This window comes from Castor canadensis, chromosome X (assembly GCF_047511655.1).
Source record: "Castor canadensis chromosome X, mCasCan1.hap1v2, whole genome shotgun sequence".
In the NCBI taxonomy this organism is placed as follows: Eukaryota; Metazoa; Chordata; class Mammalia; order Rodentia; family Castoridae; genus Castor; species Castor canadensis.
Genome location: NC_133405.1, coordinates 53166286 through 53172670, shown reverse-complemented (window position 1 = coordinate 53172670; position 6385 = coordinate 53166286).

Below are 6385 nucleotides of genomic sequence, written 5' to 3'. Positions count from 1 at the left end.
ACATCCCTCTTCGTCTCCTCCCCCTCCCCCACCAGATACAACTTGAATTTTGGGATAATTATTTCCCTGATTTTCTTTATAGTTTTGCTAACTACAAATGCATACCTGAAAATATTGTTCAGTTTTTCCTGTTTTGAAGTTTTTGTAAATGGGATATAACTGCATGTATGTGGGTTTCTGTGATTTGCTTCTTTCAACATTGGTTTTTAGAGTGTCATATATGCTGGCAAATGTAGTTGCAGTTTATTTACATTGCATCAATATACCTGAAGTTACTTATTCATTCTATGATTGATGGACGTGCTGATGGCACAGTGTTGATGGGATGGTGCAAATATGCTACTGTTTCTCTAAGTGGAACTCCTGGGTCCTGAGATGTACATGTGTTCAACATTACTACATAATTTCAACTCATTTCCAAAGCACTCATAATGTACTCTCCAGTGAATTTTGGGTGAGAGCTCCACTTCTTCCACAGGTTTATCAACACTTGGTATTTTCTGGACTTTTATTTTTTTAAGAAATACTATTTTATTATTATTTTAATTTGCATTTCCCTGATTACTAATGACATTAAACACCTCTCTTCGCTCTCCCCTCTCTCCCCTTTCTCTCTCTTGCAGTTCAAGGGTTTGAACTTGGTGCTCCCTGCTTGCTAGGCAGGTGCTCTACCACTTGAGTCATGCCTCTGGCTCTTTATGCTCTGATTATTTTGGAGATAGGGTCTCATTTTTTGCCCAGGCCAGCCTAAACCACAATCTTCCTATGTTTCCTGTGGTACCTGGGATGATAGCCACTATGCCCACCTTTTTATTGGTTGAGATGAAGTCTCGCAAACTTTTATTGCCAGGACTGGCCTGAACAGCAATTCTCCTGATCTCAGCCTCCCAAGTAGCTAGGATTATAGACATGAACCACTGCACCCAGCAAGTTTTTTTTCTCTCTCTTTTTTCTTTTTGGTGAGACTGGGGTTTGAACTCAGGGCTTCACACTTGCAAAGCAGGCACTCTACCACTTGAGCCATACCTCCAGTCCATTTTGCTCTGGTTATTTTAGAGATGCGGGTCCAAGAACTATTTGTCTGGGCTGGCTTCGAACCTTAATCCTTTCAATCTCAGCCTTCCAAATAGCTAGGAATGCAGGCATGAGCCACAGACACCCAGGGAGTCTTCTCTTTTGGTAAGCACCTATTCTAGTTTGGGCTTGTATTTCCACTGGCTTATTTTTCATTTGCTTATGTATCTTCAGAGTTCTATTTATAATCATTAATATTTTATTGGCTATGTTTATATGGCTCGTCTTTTCACTTTCAATAGTGTTTTCTGATAAACGGATGTCCTTAATTTTAATGTACTCTGATTGCTAGTCTCTTCTTTTATGATTTATACATTTTGTGCTGTTTTACCAATCCATTGCTACCCAGAGATCAAGAGCATCTCAATTTTTCTACAAAAAATTATGTTTTTTCCTTTCACATTTATGTCTTGAATCCCCCTGGACTTTATTTTTTATTAGTGTTTATTAGTTGCTGGAGTTGATTTTTTTATGTGTGGTGTGAGGTAGGGTTTCAATGTGCAATTTTTTTCCATATGGAAAACTAATAAATCTCAGCACTATTTTGGAAAAGTACACTTTCTTCACTAATGGGAGATGTCATTTCTATCATAAATCAAAAGTCTCCATATATGTGTTTGCTCTCACACTCTGTCCAGTTCTCTGGCTGCCTTAATTACTATAGTTTTATAATAAATCTGAACATCTGATAGGACAACTTTTCCTACCTTGTTGTTCAAGAGTGCTTTGGATATTGTTGGCCTTTTGTACTTTTTTGTAAATTTTATTGCTAAGTACTTGAAATATTTTATGGTATTGTGAAATTATATATTTTAATTATGACTGTTATATAAAAATACAACTGGTATACATATTGTTGTTTGTACCCAACAACATTGCTAAACTCAATTATCAATTTTAATACTATTTCTGTATTTTGTCTTTTAGATTTTCTAAAAACATTGTGATGTTTTGGGCTCTAATTATAGTTTTCTTCCTTTCTGATTCTTATCTTTTATTTCTTTTTCATGGCTTACTGCACTCATTATACATTCTAGTACAATGTTGAATAAAAGTAGTAATAGTGGTCTCCTGATCTAAATCCCAGTCTCAAAGCAGATTCTTTCATTTCACCCTTAAGTACAATGTTTGGTATGGGCTTTTTTTTTTTTAGATATCCAGCTACATATTACTTTTCATTGAACATGAGAGAAAATTTATTTAAGTTTTCTTAAGGTATAATTTATAGGCTGTAAAATTTTTATCATAAATTTTCCAATGTAAGAGTATAAGTGCTCAATGCACAGCCATGCTATATTTATTGTGAAAAGTGGAAGAATATTTTTAACATCACAAAACCCATAAAAACATTTTCATTACCTGTCTAACACACCTGCACCTTAAGAGTTATGCAATATTGAGTGAAACTGGCACAGCAGGTGGTGACTGTACTTATGAAAATCATTCCTACACTAGGGCAGCTAGAAATAAGTTAACTACACACGGAAGTGTCAGAGAAATGCACAATATATACCACCAACACAACTTCCCTATAGCCATATTGCAGAAATGTTCACAGCCACTCCCAGATCACTTGACATGAGGGGAAGCATAACAGAGTGGAAAGAGTCATTTTAACTAGTTGTCATGAAAATACATTACTTTTGCAAATTGTACAAAGGCAGTTCACATGCCAAAGACCACACCTTAAAACAACAACAACAAAAAACCCTAAAGCCTGTCCATGGGACAGTGACCAGGATGATGTGATGATTTGAAAACATCCTGTATTAGGAGGAGTTACAGAATTTAGGGCGTTTGGCCTGGAAAAGAGGTTTGTCATGAAGACAGAGTCTTGTTATGTAGTCCAAGCTGGCCTCAAACTTGCATTCCTCCTGCCTCATCCTCCCAAGTGCTGAGATTACAGGTGTACACCCTTCGTCTGATTATAAAGCAAATTTTCTAGCACAGGTATTCAAAGAAGTAAAGAAAATGAGTTTCCTCTTACTTGAGATACTCAAGGAAAGATGGACAACCCTTTCCAGTTATTCTCTAGTCGAAATATCAGCATCTGATGGATGGTTAACTAAATATGCTTTAAGTATCCTCCAACTTTGACATCCTGTGATTCATGAGAATGACCTATAATCCAGATGACAATTAACCTAGAAGGACTGCATATGCCATTGCAAATGGACCTTTGTGTCTGTGAGTAGAAGCCCCCATTCCCAATACGAGTGTACTAGGAAATCAATGAGTTGATAAGCACAGAAGCTGAACAAGAGAGCCAGATGATCTTAATGGAAAATTATTCTTAAACTGCTGCAGCAGGATCAGTTAACCATTTTGCAAATAAGATCATACCAATTAATTCAACTCAAATATTCTTGCCTCAAACCTGAGACTCTTCTCCTTTGAGCAGTGCTAGACACATCAAAATTTTTGCCCTCAAGCTCCCATTTTCACGAATTCTCTATGACTCATTTGCTTCTATCAGCTGCAGACATTGTAATTGTCTTCCTCCACCCTGTATTTTCTCACTATCTTACTGTTTGCATTTCCCAGGTTTATAGATTATTTGACATGGACTAAATGTGAGGCTCACTGCTTCCTGCAGGTCTCTCAGGAGTACTTAAATGCCGTTAGTAACTTATCCATGGTCATAACATAGACTGCAATCTTTTTGGAAAATTTTCCTGTAGACGGTTGATCCCACCCAGACTGGGTGGATTCCTGTACACTGTAAACATACAGCTCTTCCGTGACTTGCCTGTTCTATCTTCTTCCTGATTACCTGTCTCAGTCATCATTTGCCCTAAATTCACCTTTGCAGTTACAATCCTTCTACACCTCTTCCAGGAATTAATAGGTAACAGTGTTGACCTACCAATTTAAGCATGTACATAGTACATTAAAATTATTTTAAGAATTTTTTAAAGAATTCAAAGGTTGCTATTTTTAAGAGGAAAATTTAAGCAGTTGTAAAGGAGAAAAAAGGGGTACTTTGTTGTATTTATTTTATTGTTTATAATTATTTTGAATTTGCACCCATACAAGATTATGTTGAAAGGACATCACTTTCCTTCTAGATTTTAGATCCTGAAAAGGTGTAATCTGGCCTAGAACAAGTGTCCAAAAATGAAACCTCCCATAATGATAAGAGTAATTGGCACTTGTGGAATCATTTGAAATCAGTCTTTTTCACTATGTTGGAACAGAACCAGACCTCATCAAAGTAGCATCTCTCTTTTCTTTTTATGGGACTGGGGTTGAACTCATAGCTTCACACTTGCAAAGCAGGAATTCTACCACTTGAGCTGCACCTCCAGCCCAAAGTAGCATCTCTTAAAGACAACGTGATGTAATAGAGCTGAGTTTGACTCCTAGTTTCCCAGTTACTACTAATACTGCCTTGGAAAAGCCTAACTTTTGTAGGCCTCACTCAGTTCCTTCATCTGTAACTTAGTGTACTGGATCTTCATAGAGAAAGTAGCCAAATAGTAGTCTATATTGACAGGCAGAAGGCAGAGTGATGGTAGAGATGAGGCAGTAAGGTAGTAGGTATAACAGTGACATCCATCTCTTATGGATTCAAATTAAAAATAATTATAAACAATAAAACCAGTACAACAAGGTGCCACTTACTTTGTTTTATTAACATGGAAAAAGAGAATGATGGATTCCTAAATCCAATCTACCTAAGTTTGAAGCCTGCTACATTGAAAATCTGCTCTCTAAACTGTGTATGTAAGACTTACTCAGCTCAGAAACAAAGCTCAAATCTTGACCTTTCTCTAAGACTGATTGAGAGAATGTAACTTGGTGGTAGAGCACTTGTTGCCTACTGTGTGCAAGGCCCTGGGTTTGATCCCCAGCACACACACAAATACAAAGACTGAACAATTACAATGAACACTATACTTTTCCACAAGTAGGTTGTTGTGATAATTAAATGACTTTAAATAGCTAAGGCAATTAGAACAGTATCTGATATATAGAAACATTCTATAGTTGCTTGCTGTGATGGGGATGATGATCCCCAAGAGACTATAAACAGAGGGCCCAATTCCAATGGCACTTTTCTTTGGCCATTGAAAAAAGGAGCAGAAACTGTAGACTAGATGCTATCATTATATAAAGCTTTGTAAAATCATGGAATCTTTGTCACTCTCTTCTTAAATTTTATTTTATTCTGAATTAGCATACATTAATAATATGAGGGGATTTCACTGTGATAACTCCATATATAGCATAGTATACTGTGAACAATTTCGCCCCCTCCATTTTATTCTCATTCCTATTCCTCTCTCCTCCCCCTTTTTCAAAGTGTTTGGTGGGTTTCATTATGGTGCCTCTGTGTGTGTGTGTGACATACTTTGATTGTCTTCACCACTCAGAATCCTTTTCTTTCCCCTTCCTGCTCATATCTCCCAGACGGTTCCCCTCTTACATTCATGTCCCATTTTTATCATCATCATTTTAGGTCTGGGTTCCATGAATGAGAGAGAATGTCTGCCAGTTTTATTACCTATTTTCTCCAGTGTTTAGCAGGTAAATATTAAAATTAAATGAGCCTGTGTACTTGACTTTAAAGCCAGCAAAAAAGTGTACAGTAGATGGAGAGACTGTGTCTCAAATCTGCAGCTAGAGTTGAAGAGACAATTACTAAAAAAAGAAAAAAACAGGTGTCCCTGTGGCTACAAGGAATAAAGACCATTCGAAGTGGCCCTAGTCCTGGAAAGGGACCTGGGTGGGGACTCAGTGAGGGAAAGGTTCATGTGGTTTTACAGCCTCCTTACTTCCTTCACAGGGCAGTGGTGAGCATCAAATGAGCCAGTGCTGTTTTTTGGTTTTGGTGGGATTGGGTTTTGAGCTCAGGCCTTTGCATTTGCAAAGCAGGCACTCTACCACTTGAACCATACCTCCAGTCCATTTTGCTGTGGTTATTTTGGAGGTGGGAGTCTCAAGAACTGTTTGCCTTGGCTGACCTCGGATCACGATCCTCCCAATCTCAGCCTCCCAAGTAGCTAGAATTACAGGCTTGAGCCACAGATGCCTGGCTATAATAGTGATTATAATAAATGATAAATGTTATTGACATACCACTTGAGTAGCACTGGGTACTTTTGCGTTACAACTGCTACACTGGAAATCTGCACTCAAAAGTGTGTATGTAAGACTTACTTAATTCAGAAACAATATTCAAATCTTGCCCTTTGCTTAAGACTGACTGAGGACTAGAATGTACCTCAGTGGCAGAGCACTTGCCTAGCATGCGCAAAGGACCTAGGTTTGATCCCCAGCACACACACACAAGTTCTTTCTCCTCCCA